The sequence below is a fragment of the Taudactylus pleione genome, unplaced genomic scaffold (genome assembly GCF_031769625.1).
Source record: "Taudactylus pleione unplaced genomic scaffold, aTauple2 ptg000053l, whole genome shotgun sequence".
Taxonomy (NCBI): Eukaryota; Metazoa; Chordata; class Amphibia; order Anura; family Myobatrachidae; genus Taudactylus; species Taudactylus pleione.
The window spans coordinates 4,903,431-4,923,494 of record NW_028284455.1 but is presented as its reverse complement, the minus strand read 5'-3'; the positions used below and the strand labels follow the sequence as shown (position 1 = coordinate 4,923,494).

Sequence of the window (20,064 nt, the reverse complement as noted above, 5' to 3'; positions counted from 1 at the left end):
AATCCCGACAGCGAATGCCCGACAGGATGAAGATCCTAACTGGGGCATGCAAGTACCCTAACCCTCCCCTGTCCCCCTCTAACCCTAACCATCCATTAGTGGTGCCTAACCCTAGCCTCCCCCCTAGTGCCTAACCCTAACCTCCCTCTGGGGGTGCCTAACCTTAACCCCCTCATAACGTGCCCAAAACCTAATCCTCTCGGGGGGATGCGGCCCTAATCTCTCCCTGGGGTGCCTGACCCTAACCCTACCCCCTAGGGGTGCCTAACCCTAATCTCCCCCCAAAAAAAACCTAACCCTAACCCCGCTAGACTCCCTAATCTCAACCCTCCCCCCCATGGCTAATGCTAAGGGCGCCCCAGACTTACCTTTGTTCGGGCTGGCGTCCTCGGCATTCCAGCATTGGGATTAAGATAGGTACAAGTATTTCGACACCTATGTTAAATCTCTTGTCAGGATCCCGATGTCGGGATTGAGACCGGTGGGCATGCGGTTGCCAGTCTCATAACTACATCCTGTCTACACATACCTGAATGAAGACCTGTATAAAGGACCATCAGAATAAAGGTTCTACTTTGACAGCTCTGTAATCTTTTCAATCAAACACATACAGCCCCCTCCTTCATGGCAGTGCATTCTGCTTGTTTTACATCCACTAAACTGATAGCTTTCAAATGTAGAGTATGCAAGGGAAGAGCCTCTGTAAGAACTCCTCCAACAAATTAATTTCACATTCCAGAGAGGTAGAACTGTCAAGAATATATTATCTCCCAGCTGTCTATAGAGAACAGATTGCATCCTCTGTCAGTGTTGTACATTTCATTATACAGTTATAGATAAGGACTTGCTGGATGTAAGTGTTGACAGTCCACAATGCCACAGTAAGAGTGGTGGTTTATAATAGAGTTTAAGGTTTATCAAGTTAGATATATGAACTTAATTTCAAATCCTATTGATGTGTATTTGGCACCAGATATTTACTTAACTGCTATTCACTTTTGGGAAATTGCTCTATTTATTATCTCTCATTTTGAGAAAACATCCTATTTGACTCCATTCAGCTCCACATATCATGACACAGTCCATGTCACATGCAGCCCTGTGCTCATTAATATAATGACAGGAGTGGACAGGTTACAAAGTATGGCCTCCAACGTGAATGATTAAGCTCCTGAGTTCACAACCAGTTCTGCAACACGGCAGTCCCATAACACGCTCATGAAATGGACCATCTTCATGCGTCTAAGTAGCCACCTCCCAGTCACTGCCTAGGAATGCACATTCCCAATACATTTCTTATGCCATGTGTGTCAACCATAACTGTGCCTCTGTGCGTGCACACAGTGTAATGTATGTGTAATGCATGTGTCATACAAGTTTTTATGGACTTTCATGCATGTACAATAGCAAAAAAAAATCTCAACTCTGCAAACATAGGCATTACATGCAATCAGAACATCCTTGCCAATTCTCCCTAATTGTCAGGGAGACTCCCTGAAATAGCAGCAATCTCCCTGTCTCCCTGAAGAGTCTATCAATCTCCCTCATTTCACCTTATCCTCATTAAGACACTGTTATATAAAAGAAAAAACAGAGATATATACATTCAAATGGGATCATTAGTATAATTTCCCTGCATTGGTTATAAGGCACAATGGGGAAGATGTATGAAGCTGTGGAAAGTGATAAAGTGCAAAGTGATAAATGACCAACCAATCCGCTCCCACCTGTCATTTTTCAAACACAGCCTGTAACATGGCAGTTGTGAGCTAATTGGTTGGTCATTTATCACTCTGCACTTTATCACTTTCCAGAGCTTCATACATCTGCCCCAATGATCCCTATGGTTACATGTATTTGCTGAGAAGTATCAGTGTGTTTTCATCAACAAGTAGATCTTACTAACTGCTTTGGGGCTCATTTACTTGTGGATGTAAATCAATTTTATGACACGTCTCTTATATGTAGTAGTACGCGCCCACTTTACCGCCGCGCTCATAGGTGCTGCTTTCACAATGTCCCTGAAATGCTTTTTCAAAAGTAGGCAAGTATGAATCTGAATCAGGCCTTAAATGTTCTAAATTATCTCAAAATGAGACATATTAAAAAAAAAATCACAAGGCATGTCTTAAATGGAGAGCAAGCACACAAAAAATTTAAATCCCTGGAATTTACCTACAATTGTTACGAGTAGATGCTCTATTTGCACAGAATACTTGAAGCACTGTGAGCAAAAGTACTGTCACACAGCTGCAACATATCATGGTATGCAGTGTAAATGTCGTACCTATCATCTTGTAAACCTATAATGTTAGAATTTAATCACTTGCTACATAGATCAAGGGGTAATATTTATACTAAACTGATAAGCATGATTCAAAAGTTAAACATGTGAAATCCAGATTTACATCACTTCCAATGATGTCACATCTGGTGATGTCATATCTGCTGTCATTTGATATTCAGAGGGTATATCTATTAAGCAAAGGACCCAGATATACAGAGCTATGTTACATATAAAGCACGAAAAAGTATATGTGCAAATATATTCCTTATGTGATGACTCCCAACTGTGGAACGCTCCTGGAACACAAAATTATACTTATGCCAATCTGCATGCCAGACTATGTGACGTCACTTCCTCCTGGCCGAAGATTGCAGCGTGGCTGTAGATCTTATATTTGGCTCAATGCTTCTCGACTTGTTATGTTGTTTCAGGTTTAATAAAGTCCGTTTTTCTTTTATGGGTTGCACTTTTATAGATCAACCAGAAGTTGTTGCTGGAACATACTGGAACACATAGTGGCCATTTTGGAAATAGTAAAAGACTCCTGATAGAGTGGTTGTTATGCAACCAGGGAAACAATCAGTGTTAACAGAACAGCAATTAGTAAACTATTCTTATAGCCAGTTATAAAATGCGTCAGTGTGTATGACCCATTATACAAATCACAATCATAATTTATAATAAATTAACGTTTTAGAAAATCCACATAGCATACCAAATGCATATGTAATCCATATATTAGTCAAAAATATATAAAATGTAAATATTAAAATGTATTATTTACTAATAGGAGGATACTAAAAGGCAAAACTAAGCAGAAAATAAATTAGGGAGGTATTTAAAGAAAAGGTTCTATTTCATATCCTTCACTGAACCCCAAGGGATACATAAAGTTTATTAGGTATATATCCTTCTCCAATCAAAACATGTTAAATAGGCTTGAAGGTAATATCTTTTGGATTAAAATTATGGTGACCAAGGAAGGCTTTTGTTACGATATGACTTTTCACTTTGTTCTTGATGTTACACACATGTTCCTGTATTCTTAACCTTAATGTTTTAGTTTTTCAAATGTATTTTAAACCACATAAACATTCCAGAATATATATCACTGAGGTAGAATTACAGTTCATAAAGTGCTTAATATCATATTTTCGATAATTATCATGATTAAAAAAGTTCTTCCTATTTGGATGAATATAGCAGATCACAATACAAATGCCACACTTATAACATATATGGGTAAACTGTTAGCAGGCTGGAAGTTCCTAAGAAGGCTAGGAGCTAAAATGTCCTTAAGGTTCCTAGCCTTCCTAAATAACACTTTTGGATGAACTGGGAGAACATTTTTTAATATTCGATCCATTTTCAAAATGTTCCAATGTATGGTAAGTGATTGTTTAATAATATTTTTAAACCTTTTTTATGCAATTGCGTTTGATGTGATAAAATTGAGAGTCTGGGATGTTGGTCTCCACTTCTTGATGTGACTGCTTTTAAAATTAAGTTAACTATCAACTTCTTAAATTAAGTTCTTGGTGGTGATCATGTTATTGTCATGCATCAAAATAAGATCCAAGAATTTGATTGTAGTCTTGTTAATGTTAGAAGTGAGTTTCAAATTGAAATTACTAGCTGAGATAAAATCTAAAGACACATAAAAAGTGGTTTCATCTCCATCCCAGATGATTAAACTGTCATCAAAATACCTCTTGTAGAATTTAAATTGACTTTAATATGGATGGTTATAATAGATGAAAGCCTCTTGCCAGCATCCCATAAAAAGGTTGGCAACGCTAGGGGCAAAACCCGTCTCCATATCAGTGCCACAGGTCTGCAAATAAAATGTGTCCAAGAATTTAAAATAATTGTGACTAAGGATAAAATTGATTGTCACAACTAAAATCCTTATAAATTCCTGATACATTGGGATCCCTACTAAGGTAGCTTTAGCAGGCTGCAATTTTCTTCTGATGTTTGATACATTTGTACAGACATTTTATATCTTTTGTGAATCAAATGTATGTGCCTCTCCATTCTATATTCAATAGGTGGTTTAGTATGCTTATAGTATCTTTCAAGTATGATGGTTATTCTTTCACATACTCATTTAATAAAATGTTAACATGTTTATAAATGTGTGAAGTCAAAGAATCTATTCCTGCAATAATAAGCCTTCCAAGTTGATCAATTAGGGATTTTTGTATCTTTTTTTAATATAAAAGATGAGAATTAGGGTATTCAGTGTCTTCAAATATTGATATTCTTCCTTATCCAAAATATGGTGTGTAGACCTTGTACCAAAAATTGCCTAATATCTTCAACAAACTTGTCAGTGGGATCACCATGTAAAATCTTACATTTATTATTATCCTTTATTTTTATAGTGCTGCAAAGGTTCCACAGTGCCTTACAAATATGTAAAACAAGAAAGCAGTGACTTACAGTACAAAACATGCAGGGCAAGGACATCAATTATAAACATTGCTACATCCGTGAATGTAACACTCAAATAAGAAGCAGGACATCAGCAAACAAAGGTTAGGTGCCGTTGTAGTGAGTGTACGAAAGTGTAGGTACGGAAAAGGAGAAGCACATAAGAGAAGAGGGTCCTGCCCATGAGAGCTTACAACCTGAAGGGGAATTCTCAACACTTAAAAGTCTGCTTATCTAATATAGACTACTGTATCTGATCTATGATAACCATGCCTTTTATCAGTGACTATGGGGCATATCCAATTGGGCGCGAGGTTTAGCGAGTCAAAAATCTCAACCCCTCGCGCCCAATTTAGAATTACTGCGGGTATGCATGCTCCCGATACCCGCGGTATTCAATTTCCAAAATAACGGTCGCAGAGTTTTCAGTTCTGAAAACCCTGCAGCGCATATTTTTTCCAGAAAAAAAACCCCACCACTTACCCTACCGGGGGTCTCCAGTAGTCTCTGCGGCTCACGGTAGCCTCCCCTCTCTCTTCTTACTGGAGAGGGGGCTGCTGGGAGTCCCAGGGGCTGGTGGGAGGAGCAAGGGCTGCTGGGAGATGTAGTTCTCCTAGCGCCCATTACGGGGGAGCGACAGTGACACTGGGGGGGCACACTGACACCGGTACACACACACACACAAACACTCATGCACGCATACACTGATACACACTTACAGACACCACACACACTCACATACTCACCCCTGCTGCAGAAGAGCCGGTTCCCGACGCTGGATGAAGAAGAAGATGCAGAAGACAGCGCTGCCAAAGGTAAGTAATTAAGGACCAATTAAGCTAATTGGATACTTCCAAATGCTTAATTAGTTCTCAGGGGGGGGTGCCGCGGGGGTGTCAGAGCAAGTCCCGGTGATTTCTCCCGAAATCATCGATTTTAGGAAAAATCACGCTTGCACAGGACGTGTGCAAAAAAATACCTCCCGGCGCATGTTTAGAAACAAAACACGCACCTAATAGAATAGCAAAAAACCCGCACCTGCACGAAAAACCTCGCAGGTGCAGGGTTTTTTCTTTTCTCGCAGCCTATTAAATATGCCCCTATGTCATCATTTTACTGTAAGTTTTCAAGGCATTATTTTTCAAATTGAATGCAATAAGTTCCAAGTTCTACTCACAAAGATCTTTCTTTATTAGATTGTAAAATATGCTTATATGGTTACCTGCGGATTCAATAGGGTAATGTTAAAACTTTTTCTTTTTCTTTAATCCAGATGTCAAATGATGTATACAGTATTTTTCAATTTATTTTTTCACAAATTGTCTTTTAAGCATGAGACTCCTCACATATTTATTTAAATCAATGAAGATCTCAAATTTTGTTCAATTTAGTCTTGGGCACAAATTTCAAGCCTTAACTTAACAGCGATGTTTCTGATTCAGGCTAGATAAATTGAAGATACCTTTGGATCGGGGATTTATTGTTGGAGGTATCTTTTTTTGTAATGTTTTCCTCCTATTGTCCTGATTACCTCTTCCTCTAGGTATCTTCTTCTGAGGGGGGATGCCAATTTGAAGTTTTGTTTTGAGGTCCGAGTATTGGTGCCCGGGTATAAAAAATCTGAGTCACTATTTAAATTCAACCTTTGTATGCAGTGAATCCATTCTGTGTCGTGATAGCTCTAGTGAATGGAGAATAGGGGTTTTCATCTTATTGATTTCCTGTTCTTTTCTTCTTTCGTATGGAGTGATTTTCCATTTTTTTCATCTCTCCTCCTATACAGTATATCTATATAATAAGTGAGAAAGTGTGTGTTTGTGTGTGTGTTTATCCTTTATGCACAGGTGGAGGTTTTTGGCTATTTTTGAAGTTAGTCGAGGCCATGGAGGTCTACATGGTGTCCACCAAGTAGGCCGTGGACTCTGCTTTGAAATTATGGTTTAAGCAAGTTCGCTCAGGATATCTTCCAGTGCCTAAAACTGCATTGATCTGAAGGCACAGGCTGTTATGTACCAGTGGGGGGCAGGCAGAGCTCCAACAGAAGATCAGTGAGTGGGAGGATCAACTGTCACACTGCACAGTTACTAATTTCCTCCAAGCACATTTTCATATGCCATGGTCTCCAATGTTGGTCTACAATGTAAAAAATGAAAGCTGCAGATGTACTTCAAAGTCAATTCTTTAACCCCGGCAATGCCGGGTATCCCAGCTAGTATAAAATATCTGCCACAATTTTAAGTGCAGTTGTTTGAAAAGCCATCAGTTTGCCAATTCTGTTAATTTCATCTAAACAGAACTTATTTATCATAAATTGGTAAAATAGGCTGATAACTTACAACCCATTGCTGCGATTCGCAATGAAAAATGTATCATTACGCATCCATTTATTATGCATCTTTTTACGGGACAGCTCTGCTGTCCCAGTAAAAACTGTCTGTGGTTCCCAAAGTTTACCAAATAATTCTTCCACCAATAGGAAAGACTTTACCTATCAACTCTGAGTCCGCATATGTGCCAAATGAAGTTTGAGCATGTGCATACAAGGCTGGCAAGTGTTCAATGTTACTTGCTCCATGGATGTCACTAAAATCTTGGTAAAAGTTTTTTTTTTAAATTGAGGAAAAGAAACCATTTTATTTAAATAAATGTAGTGGTCCATTCTTTTGTAGACTGGCTGCTCTATGTACAGACAGGAGCATGGTTCAAGCGCAGGAATAGCTGCGTAAAAACTTGTCAGTCTCTGAAAAAATGCCTGTTGTGTCCCCTGATGATAACATTAGTTAGTACCTTCAAACTCAGAAAGAAAAACATGAGAATGGTACTTATGTAACACAGAATATATCTGAGATATCTCATGCATAAAACAATTAATTAATGTGGCCCACATAGCACTAGAAACGTGGAAACTTCTGCTTTTAGCTTGTTTTTTTTTCATTAAAAAAAAAAGATAAATAGGCCCCTGATGAGTGTACAGTTGTTGAATTGAGGTCACTGATAAAAATTTCATCTTTGGGTCCCCTTTACCCAACTGCATCACCTCTAATAGGCTGTAATAAATGTTATAGCAGGAAGCTACACAGACCAAGCCTTGCCTTTGTTATACCTTTATTCACTGATGCTGTTAATCCACTATTATCTGGGTGGGCACAAGACCTTCCCACAGTCATGAAGGGGTTCCTGATAGAACTGTACACATTTTGGGGTTCTTCTGACTTTACAAATGATGATAAATGGCAAAATGGTAAGAAATAAGCAGTTTAACAGCCCATTCAAGTTTAATTAAGGAATGTAAGGCCAATATGGCTGCTTTTATTTCTAATTCTAAATTTGTAAATTTATAATAATAAAGTATATTTTGTTTTTCTTATACAGTAGCTCTAACCGGACCATCCAGACCTCAGTGGCTCCTTATGCAAAGTTGGAAGTAAATTGTTGCTCTCCTGAATCATCAGTGACAGGGGATTACATACATATTTTGCAATGGGACTGTCCCCATAACTATGTTTGGTTTTCTACTCATTATCATCATCAGTGTGCGCTTGCAACTACCCTATATAGTATAGAAGGTGTGCCTCCAAACAAATGTATTTTTGCTTATGTCCAACACTGCACAGCCGCAACACTCCATCACTAAACTATGCCTACTTGGGAACACCCAGTTACAAGCTAATTACTCCTCTTGAGTTATAAAGTGGAGATGCGATAGAGATTCACATGACTTTGCATTATCCACACTTGCGTTTGCTCACTTCTGGAGTATGAGCAGTGTGAAAATACAAAAAATTGGCTCCGCACACAGGTTTACGTTCAGCGCTCCATCAGTCTCATGATATGTATTTGCCACTTCATTAAAAACTGCAGTTAATGTCACTTTCAAGTAGAGATGTGCGTGTTCGGTTTTACTTTGTTCTTTTCGCTAAAATTATCGCAAGTTCGGATTAGTTCGGATTTCTCTTACTGGCTATCCAAAACATGTGACAGCTGGGTAGCCAATATGATGCCGTTTTTGAGATCTGAACATATGAGTCCGAGTAAAACCGAACCACACATCTTCAAGTTGGTACTAAAAACCATTCACCTTATGAAAGAAGGAATGCCACAAGTTTTTGCAAACTCTAACCTTGTAGCTCATTTAAATATCTCATGCACATAGATAAAATTACATTTTTCGGAACTCAGGCTGAGCTTTTCAGAATAGGTGAGTACATATACAGTGCAGAAATGCCTGATCTATCCAACAACAACATATGTGCCCAGTGGTTAATATGGGGATAAAAAAAAGCTGAACTCAAAAACACATCACATACTGTATGCTGGGAGGACATAAAAAATGTTATATTAAAGAAAAGGGGAAAAAGAAGTGTTGGAACTGGGTTACTTTGCATTCCAGAACAAGTTCAGCCCTGCCTTTGCCCCTTCACATAATCCACCATCTTATCTTGCAAAGTCTGGCGCAGTGAATAACTGTAGTACAAAATCCTAACGTGTCACAGCTTTTGTGCTGCCCTGTTAGCACAGGTGTTTAAATCAAACTGACTGAGGTACTAATTACGTCACCTGTGGTGCAGCATGGATATCCTTAAAACCTGGACTGTTAGGTTGCTTTGAAGACAGAGTTTGGGAATCTCTACAGTAGTCTATTTCCATAAATTAACATCTGCTAAATACATAAAATACTGGCATCAAAGTTGGACAGATTAATACATTGATTATCTTTTTTAAAAGCAACTTATACCGTAAATTGCCAATTAATGTAAATACGGCAGGATTTCTGTTTTTTATTTTAATTCTATTATTATTTGAACAGAAATATTCTGAAATAGCTCTCAGTGGCCTGAAGACACAGCTGTTAATTGAATGCAGACAAATGTGAGGTTGTAGTATAATCCAAAATGTGTGAGAAGATAGTGTTTCTGAGGTGTGCCGATAAGAACCAAGCAGAAACATTACATTTTCTTTGGTAAAACATTACATTATAAAGCTATCTTATAAAGCTACATAACTCTCCCCAACATTTGACACCATATTTATTAATGTTATAAAACACAGGTTCCAATGTTATCAATGTGTCTTTCTAGTTTAATATGTCACAGTGGGTTACTAGGAACATTTCATTCTGCAGGACACTTTCAGTCTTTTAAACAGTCTCTATTTTATTGCTCTGTGCACTGTATGATCCCATAAATATATGATTTCCTCTATATTGTTTATCCTTTATATAACATAAACATAATTTCCTTCCTTTGCTCTTGATGTAAGTATACAATTAAATCACATGCACAAGGCAGAGCTGATCTATTTTGAATCCAAGGGCAACACAAATGTTTCTTATACCCCTTTTACACCAAAGCTAAAACCCGGGTTATTGCAGGGTTAACTCAGGTAGCTCCTTGGTGTAAAAGGAAACAGGGTTGGATTCCTGGGTCGAGTGACCAGGCAATACACCCCAGGTAACTTGCAGAGTTTAACATGGGAATGACCCATGAAACCCTGCAGTGTAAACAGCGCAATCCGGGCGTTGACCTGGAGTGCGCTGTATGTCATCTCCAAGCGTTCACTTCCACCCGGTGTGAATGGCGCCGACTTAAGAATAACCTTGGTTGGCGCAAGCTAAATTCTGGGGCATGATCCAGTTTGGAATTTAGGTATAAAAGCAGTATAAGAGGATATAAGGGCTTTGGTGAAATCAGAGTGACATTCCAATAAAACTTTTTTTTTAAAGTGAAAACACTTTTTAATGTTACTGAGCATGCGATGGTTATTATTACTATTACATTGTTTAAATAAAATAGGACTGACTTAAATGCTTTTTGATATATATGCTTCCCTTTTATTCACTTTTACCCACAGTCAATCACAGCATCATTCTGAGAAGCTTAATAATCCCTTAGAACGGAGTAGTACACATTATGGGCCTGGTTCAGAGCTGTAGTCAGAGCAGGCCTATAGAGGTGGCAGATAGCTGACTGGACAGTCCTGCAGCAAGAGGTGGCTGAGAGTGAAGGAATAGGACAGGAGGAAGATGGTAGTACAGGCCATTCTGGTGGTGCCAATGATGGGTAAGGAGGTGGAGAATAGGAAGCCAAATAGCCAGGGAAAGGTAGTGGGTGCAAATGACTGGTCAGAGAAAGACTGGAAAATGCCTGGCAATTGGTGGGCAGGAGCATTATCTCCTCATTCACTCATTATTATAAGCATGTATTTATATAGTGCTAGCATACTCTGTAGTGCTTTAAAAAGGTATCTGCAGTCTGCTGAAGACTAGTGTATTTCATATATTGCTATTCCAGCATACCAGACTTCTCTTGTCCTGCACCTAGCCTCTGGAATGCTTTCCAAATACACTTTATCTCATGCTCAAGAACTAGCTGTATGGCAGGTCCACTCAGTTCTCCTGTGCATTTATTGGTCTATTTAGTAAAGGAGGAAATACAATTTTTCTACTAAGTGATTGCTATTGTCAGGTCTCTCTGATTAATGATTCTCCTGGTAAAGCATAGGGAAGCCAATTTAAGAAACATTTCTGATGGTCCATTTTTCTGGCTTTTTCTACAGCGCTGACAGTCCGGCGCGGGACCTCGGAGAGGTACGTTTTAAACAATATGGGTGCAGGGTGTGCGGTGCGGGCCCCCCCTGGACCCGGGGGACCGTGTGCACAGCACACCTTTCACCCATTATAGATACGCCCCTGAGGTGTACCTAAAACACTAGATGTGTAAACTAATTTTTTTTTAATGACCCAGTGTTTCCAATACACCTACAGCACTCCAAGCTAGCAGTATCCTAAATGTGACATTTCTGGCTGCTGCTCCTGGCTGTGTTACACTGGTAGTATGGCGTTTGGCTATAATGTAACAGGAGGAAAAGATGCTGCTCCCAGATCAAGTGTGCTATGATAAAAAAGCATTAAGGAAGCGCACAATGTGAGGAGGATACTACTTGTTATGGGAGGGTGTGCTGTCCATGGTGACCACAGGGCCTGTGTCAGTCCATAGGGTCACACAGAAACACAGTGGGTCACACAAATACATGGGCATAATACTGAATATGCTGGGGCACTCAAACAATGCTTCCCTTGTAATTCCACCTCCCTATCACCCTACAGGCCAAGTTGATTTTACTTTGGAGACTACAGCAGCTTCAACACTCATATCTGATGGAGACTTCAGAACTCCACAAGCACTTGTAGCTCCATGCCTCCGTTTAAACTCAATCTCTTCACTTTTTTCTCCAGCTGAGCTACAGGGCAGACCAGCTCCATGTCTGAAAATAAATAGCAAGTGAATTTGAGGCCAAATAGCCTGTCATAGGAACGACCTGGAGGAAAATTGTCTCTTGCCATGGAAAAAAAACATTTGTATCCTGTACCCTGTAACTTTAAATTAGGTTCAATTTGTTTTCATTAGGTTCATATGTGTTATGTATGTGTTATGTCCATTGCTTGCTTGCAACATTGCCCTCGTACTTTCAGTATCACTCCGTTAACAGCTCCCAACAGCACTCCAGGGGATCCGGTAGAGAGCGGGGGATGAAGAGAACTTGAAGGACTTATTGGAATCAGCAGTGGGTAAGAAGGAGTACTTCAGAGGTGTGGGACGCCGCTCTCTGATAACCCCAGACCAGTTCCTATCTTACACCAAAACAGTTATATCTATACTGCCTGCTGTCTGGCTAATAACTATGTTTATACAAATACCCTAGACTGACATTGCCAGTTATTGTATGTGCACAACATTTGTTTATATGTGTATTATACATTTTAGTTACATTACTAAAACTTTTCTTCAACACTTGTTTGTCAGCTCTATGTTTATATAGAATAGTAATCTCAATACATAAGGTCTTATATATAATGGATAGAGATCCATCCATCGCACTTTAAGACTATTTGGGGACCTTGCAGCAGAGCGCAGATTATACCACCATTGATCCATCTCCGATTTATATGCAGCAACTCAAATACACCCCATTAAGGTGAGTTTGAGTCAAACCTTTATTTTTCAACTTTTGTGGTCTGTAGCCCATAGACTACAATGGCTAACATTATCTGAAGATGGGGTTTTCTACTGGGGCCAAGCTCTGAAATGCTTTGCATTGGTAGATATCACAAGTAGCTGCCACCATAGAAACTTATGGAGGCTGTGCGTGCGATCGAAAAAAGGGGGACTGCTATAGACATCTCTGATTGGTGCTTTACTAATACTATCACTACTACTACTAGATCCAGTACTACTACTAATAATTATAATAATAACAATTAATGTATTATATTCATCAGTCTAAATATCCATACCCAATCATTTATTGCATCTTTCTTTATTTACTATGATTATTTCATGCAAAAAAAAAAAATGACAATTCACAGACTTTGTTAAGTTCAAAAATCTAAATCCAGGGCTCCTTTGAAAATGTAAGGTTATAAAATACCACATCCATCATGTTAACCTTTTCTAAATTCTGTATGTTTTGATATAGCCAAAGGTGATATAACACCACAAGTGAGGCAGCTGTCTATACGTCCTCTCACTGGGAGAAACAAATGTCATGAGAATAATCCCCTGGATCAATCACAACAATTATATCAATAAAATTGTTTTAAAAGAAAAAAGGGAATGCATGGGAATAATGCAAGTGGCAAGTATAAAAGCTAAAGAAACATAAATATGAATGAAAGGGTGTGTGTGGAGCAATGCCCAATAAATGAATCATGCAGGTTAAGATTATACTATCTCATACATATTACATAGCACATGACACAAAGGTCTAAAACAGATTATATTTGTACAGTAAGTCTATAATAAACAGTGCACACTGAAATTTGTTTGAGGACACTAGCGGCAAGTAATGGCTGGGAATCATCTGCTGCACTGTGTAACTGCATATTTGGGCTTGTTGCTATACATCTTGATGTCCGCTGAGAGTTTACAGAGCATAATGACAGTGTTTGCGGAAGCTAGAGCTTGCCCTGCCAAAGAGTAGGAGTTGGGAAAAATTAACGTATTTTTAGTAGAGATTCTCCAGAAATCCGAATCCACCCGAATTTTGTGAATCCGGGTAAATCCGAGTCGCGGTTCTAATCTCCTGAGGAGATCCGGGTAAATCCGGGTCACGGTTCTGATCTTTTTGCGGTTTGGAATTCGGATTTTAAATCCGAATTTTGGGTTTTGGATTGCATAAATTAAATGATTTTAGCTGTTTTTAAAACTTTTTATCTATTTTTTATTTAATAAATCCAGATCCAAAACAAAAACAAAACACTTGAGGGTGGTTTGCAAAACCAAATCCAGATCTAAAACCTTGAAGGAGACACAGATCCAAAACTAAAACACGGGGGTCGGCGCAGATCCCTAATTTTTAGTAAAGTACAGTGTAGAGACAATGCTGTATCTTAAAAAGATAGAATGGTGGAAAGGGTGTTTTTTTAGGGCCACTCTGCAAAATTACATAAGTCTTGCACCAGCCCAGAGTCGGTGGTCATTGGGCATTGTCCCATACTAGTAGTGGATTCTGTTTTATGCCTACATGTTGCTCTGTGGCCAAGTAGCATATTTGGATTCACACTCTGAGCACTGTAATAAACAATTTAACACATACACAAATGTCAAATGCAATAAACATAGACCTGACATTCTTAGCGCTCATGATTAATTGAAGGCATGAAACAGAACAATATTTTAGTTGAAAGATTCTTTTTTTAATTAAAAGTTGTGGTTTCTTGGACCTCTTTGTACACTCCTAGGTTGCAAGGCTAAGTGGTCAGCACCACCACTGCCCTATTGGTACCTGTATTTGACTTATGGGGTGACTGGACAGGCATCCTGCAGAGCCATCGGGCACGTCATAATTACATGCCTGGTGCCCAACCTCCTGCTCCCAGACCTCTCTTCTCTTATGTCATGATGTCACATGTGTTGGGGGCAGGGACCTGTGGGTGTTACACTGCTGAAGGGGCTTCACAAGTGCGGAGGGTAGGCATACACTTTAATGTGCTCAATGTGAACAATTCAGGTACCCCTATATAAAGCCAAGGCATTTTATTGTGTGCCATGACTGTGCTTAATAAATGATCTTCAGTGATTTGGTGATCAATCCATGAAAAAAATACGTAAGTGCTTATTACTAGATAGCTTTATTAATTGCACCTCCATCAAGAATCAACTTGCATTCAACAATCAGTGGGCCTGATTCAACATGGATCACTATTGCGATCGCAACTCCGTAATCGCACCGAGGCCTGCTGTGAAAATATGCTAATTAATGCAATCGCAAAACCATCGCAGAGCCAGCATGGAGATGCCCACTAACGCTATCTAACATCGGCCCCTCACACAGAATTACAGCAGGTCTGACCTGTTGCAGAAACTGCAAATTTTGTAGATTACAGTGAGTACTCAAGCTGCGTATGCCGTCTCAATGGCTAATTAATGCACACCCAGGAACGGCGTTCAAACAGACAGACTTGCCTGTGTTTCTCTGACCACTCCCCCGTCACCACCCCAAATGCTCACAGCCTGTCACTCACTCTGCAATGGCTTTTCTTCTGCTTGAGTGAACCCAAAGCAATCGCAATGCACAGTACGCACCATTGATCGATCTGCATACGCTGTTGCATTTGCGATCCATGCTGAATCAGGCCCAGTGTTCAGTAAAGTAAGAAGTTTCAATTTTAAATTTTAGCCACTCATTTGTGTTTTACTTACTGTGTAAATTCGCTTTAGGTTTTGTCCCACAAGAGGTTTTGTCCCACAAGAATTAATGGTCACATAGATAACTCCAGATTAAACATAAAAGTATAGTAGAATAGCTATGAACTGATTTTAAGTTAAATTCTAAAGGTTATTTTTAAATTGACAATCATTTTAAAGGAAAAAACAGTTTGCCTTTAAAATGATTGGCGCTTTATAAATACGAGAACACTCTCATGTATTCCCGCAGCAGCACAAGCTCGTTCCCTCTTACTTAAACCCCAAAGTCTTAAGTGGCAAAGTTACTGACTAGTTTATTTAGTCCTCCAAGTCAATGACATGAGTCAGATTTTTGCAGAAATGTACTATAAAGCTAAATTTAATAATTTCCTTAATAAACATAAATGTTCTACTATAGAGGGAAAAATGTAAGACAGTACAATTCTCCCTGTACAATAACATAACAAAAACTAATACTACAAAATGTAGCTTTAGGATAACCCACAACCAAACCAGCAAGTCCCCTTTTTCCCATCTATATAATTACTACACCTGGGATATCAGGTTTACCTGAATAACTTGTTTTATATCTTTGTCAAGAAAACTACTCACAAATTGAAATGATGGCATTCCATTCTTAATCTGTTTTCATGTATGGGTGTCAGTTTACAGAGCAATTGAACTATTTGGATTAAGAGGCCAAAACTCCTTATGCTAATTTTCAATTTAGAATGCTTTCTCACAAAAATTCTCTCAAACCCATACTTCTAATGGTATGCATTAGAGATGGTTGGGTGTGATCAAAGTGGTAGGTTGAATTAAAATATGAAAAAAATATATATATTATTAATATATATATATATATATATATAATATATATATTACGTTATTTATATAGTGCACACACATTATGCAGCACTTCACAGAGATTATTTAGTCCATGTCACAGTAGAGTTTATAATCTATTTCTTAATGCATGCAAACACATACACATTATGGTTAATTTATTCAAAAGGTGTGTGAGGGGTGTACACGGCACTGTGATTGGTTCCTGTTGTGGTATACATGATCTGAGGATGTACAGTATGATGAGGCTAGGTTGGGCTGAGGATGAAGAAGATTGGAGGGCATGCTGAGGGTGCAGAGGTGATAGGCTATGGGGTATATTAACTGAACTGTGGTATATAGAAGTAAAGGTGTTGCCCATAGCAACCAATCAGATTCTACTTATCATTTATCTAACACCTTCTATAAGATAACTAGAATCTGATTGGTTGCTATGGGCAACACCTCCACTTCTATAAACCCACATTTTAGTTAATATACCCATTCATGTCTTTACAACAGGTTTTGCACTCTATTTCAGATTGCACTGCTACAGTACCTGGTGCTGCTCAGTTTCTTGGTATAACTCTTGTTCAGAGCTTACTGTTGGTGGTTACTGTTTGATGCAGGATCCTGGCAGTATACTCATATGACCCTTAGTGTCTAGTGGTACGCAGATAAATGTATATACATTAGAATCATGCACAGACCTTGTGTTTTGGTTTTTGCTCTTAATCATCATCATGTTTTGATTAGTGTTTTGGGTTTGATCTGGATTTCTTTAAACATTGATAAAAAACAGATTAAATTGTGTAATCTGGATCTGTTTATTTTCCTATTGTATTATAAACATCTATAATATTCATCTCCCGTCATTTACAGTTCCTTTGACCACCTCACAGCTCATAATATTGTTTTCACCAATATTGGCTAAAGGCTGCAGTGAGCTGGCAGGTTAAACTAAGTGACAGAGGAGCAGCACAAACACACGATAGTTTAAAAGTTTATAGGATATCTATGACACATACTGGCATAGCAGTGGCAGACAGGATGGCAGTTTAATAAGCAATACAACCCAGTAGAATGTTTTCATTAATAAAGAACTAAAATCTTAAATTAAAATCCTAGTAGAAAATATAATATATGTCCAAACCACTTCTCTAACAGCAAATCACAGGCCTCAGACCAGTATAGGAGATTGCTGCTGGAGTAAAGTCTTGTAGAAAAGTAGATCACCATAAAAATTACTCAAAACAGCAAATCACAGGCCCAATGCCATTGCAAACAATTGCATTGATTATTTACTATAAGTAAAAGTAAATCAGAAACAAGGAGCAAACTAATAAAAACCAAGCTTCCATATGCGGGTTTTCAAATGCAAACTGAATCTGAAAACAAAATTATAGGCCTCAGACCAGAAGAAGTGATTGCTGACAGAGTAAATTCTACTAGAAAACTATATCACCATCAAACTTACCCTGAACAGCAAATCACAGGCACAAGACCAGTAAAAGTAAATGGAGATGAAGTAACAGGTAAGCAGAATTTACAACAACTCAGTTAGTGGGCAAAGCCCATAATGAAAAGTGGTGAATGATGGAATTGTCCTTGGGCCCACCTACTCTTATATTGTATATTAAAAAGGACATGTACAAGTCAACAAACTGAGCAGTTCAGTGTGGGATTTGTTTGGAGCCTCACAAATGAAAATATTTTGGTGGTTTGGTTAAACCAATCTACCAATGGGCTTGAGGATAACAGTGTTAATTATCCTCAAAGTTCAAGATGTCATTATCACTTTCATCACTGTTGTTAATATCATCATCATAAAATATTAGCTCATTCCCACTGGGCTCAACTGTTACAGAAGTCTATGTTTGTAATTGGCAGCAAAGGTTTTCCTCTTTGAATTTGTAGTTAATTTTGATGAACATCAGTTTGTCCAGATTTTTGGAAGTAGCCTCCCAGCTATGCTAAACACTTTCCAAGTACACACTGGATGGTGGGCCGCTTAAGTACACCATAGCTAGTTTGTACAAGGAGCTCCAAATTGCCCTTTTTTCCTCCCAGTTTTCAAAGGGACTGTTTGAGATGCTAATGTTATACATGATCATTAAAGTAAGCCTCCACCATTCTAATGATGCTTACTGTATCAGATTGAGTCACGGTAGAGGTGTCAATATATGTTGGAATTTATTTTAAACCTGACCAGATGTCATAATGTTTCTTTCTGGTGCACTGAGTTCACTCATCATCATCAGTAGGTCTCTCAGAAAAGGTCAGTTTTCTCCCGGCAGTAGCATTTGCAGGAGAAACTGAAGCAGGAAACATCATGTTATGTGCCACTTGAGCTGACAAATTGCTCGCAAGGAGCTCTTTGCATCTCTTAAGTTATGTCAGTCATTAAATATGACTTAAACCTAGGATCAAGCATGGTTGCCAAAATGTAGAGATCCAATTGCAATATGTTGCAAAACCTTTGGTCTTGGTGAAGCAAATAAAGACCTTGATCTACAAGTCCAACATGCTTAGTGGAATCACTTTGTTTCATCTCCTCCCTCTGCTTTACTAGCTTCTTTTTCAGTAATTTCATTAAGTGTATGACCTAATGTATTCTCAAGTTTGCTGCAGTAAAGTGGTAACTTGTCCCCACTCTCCCTATCTCATGACTTGATGTGTACAAAATGATGGCTTGTCGCTATACCTTCAGTCACTGAAGCATTTAAAGGGTGAAATTCCACCTGGTGATTACCTCTTGCTTCAGTTGGTGGAATGGCAAATTGAACTTTTCTTGCAGCTGTTGCATTATTCTACATGCGTTTGCTGAATGCCGAGAATGTCCATTTGTGGCCTAAATTTACGGTCCACAACCAACATCTCCTGAACACACCTGTCATTTTTAAAGAAATTCTGAACCACCAAGTTTATTTTGTGCACAAAATAGGGTATGTGTTGAAATTAACCCAGTTGTAAGCTCATACAATGTTACTTGTGGTATTGGAAATTATAAATCCTGAGGAGTGTCTTAGTGGAGTAAACCATTTTGCTATCCCATCCATGAGTTATTCCAACAGATTAAAATTAGTGAACTTCTTTGTGAAGCCAGTGATACAGAGAGTAGCCTGCCAGTTAATGAGCTGGCGTTGTGTTACATTCTGCTGCTGAAGGCAATACACCCACCCAGTGTGCTCTCACAGTCAAGTAATCTTTAGTTTGACCATTACTGCTTGTCCACATATCTATAGTTAAATAGCTACAGTAGTTGGTACAATAGCATTTTCTAGGTAAATAAAAAAAATTGTTTAACATCCCAGTAGATGTGAGGAATTGCTTTTCTGGTAAAATAGAATTGAGATGGAATTTGGCAACATGTGCACATGACCTCAAGTAATTGGCTAAAACCAGATGCATTGATTTTGGAGATTGGATGCAGATCTAATGCTAACATAGCCACCATGCCTTCAGTGATCTGCTGTACATCAGGATGGCAGATTACATACTTGTTCCTCTTGAAAATGTTTGTTTCACAGACAATTGTTGTCTGAAACTACTAGTCTTCTTGGTCCCCTTCTGTGATTATGATTTGCCCCAAGCAGCAGCAGCAGCCCTAGTGCGCAAGGGTTCTTCTTGGGAACCATGGATGGAGAGGAGTAAGTTAACCTTTGCAAATTTAATGCAGGAGAACTAACTGCAATCGCTAATGAGAAGATTGATGATAAAGGTGTTTGGCAAAGGAGATTGTATGTGCTGATATCTATACAAGCTGCTGGTAGCTGAAGCTGGACTGCTTGTTATGTTGAGAAGGGAAAAGAAGACTCCTATGTGGGGCAC

At 38.7% G+C, this 20,064-nt stretch overlaps 1 long non-coding RNA gene across 2 annotated transcripts in view; it reads right to left on the bottom strand.

Annotated features, from left to right (window-relative positions):
- Positions 1-20,064, bottom strand: part of LOC148535258 (uncharacterized) — a 211,642-nt gene that overhangs the window by 17,432 nt on the left and 174,146 nt on the right. The gene's annotated exons all lie outside the window — the stretch shown is intronic.